The following is a 477-nucleotide window of genomic DNA, read 5'->3' as shown; positions in this document are numbered from 1 at the left end:
CGTACATTCCACATATGGATAGGAAACTTGGGAGTTTCTCTTCGTCGACGATGACCACGTCCTCGTAACATGCCAATTTATGAATTTTCAAAATAAGAGCTATAGTCAGAAGGAATGCTATCGTCATCAATTAAAATCGCAAAGCCCTCGACAACGTCATCAATAGGTAAGAATGCTAATGCGCAAAAGCACTTAATTTTAAGCTGAAAACGTGCATCCGTGTTATATCTCCTGCTTTCACCCAGTACACATATTTTGCGCCAAACAGACTGTCCCAGATGAAATACACACCCAACGGTTTCTACATCCGGGAATACTGATGCAAATGCATTATGGAGGGCTTGCTCAAAGTCCAATAGGCAGGTAACCGGTCGACAATTTGACCTTAAGTTCAGCAGAGTAGACAAAACATGATGATAAGAGGCTTCTTTTTTGTCTGGAAGTAGGGCAAAGAGTCTTTGCACACTTGACCCTCCA

Source organism: Macrobrachium nipponense, chromosome 5 (genome assembly GCF_015104395.2).
Source record: "Macrobrachium nipponense isolate FS-2020 chromosome 5, ASM1510439v2, whole genome shotgun sequence".
In the NCBI taxonomy this organism is placed as follows: Eukaryota; Metazoa; Arthropoda; class Malacostraca; order Decapoda; family Palaemonidae; genus Macrobrachium; species Macrobrachium nipponense.
This window is presented reverse-complemented; position numbering follows the sequence as displayed.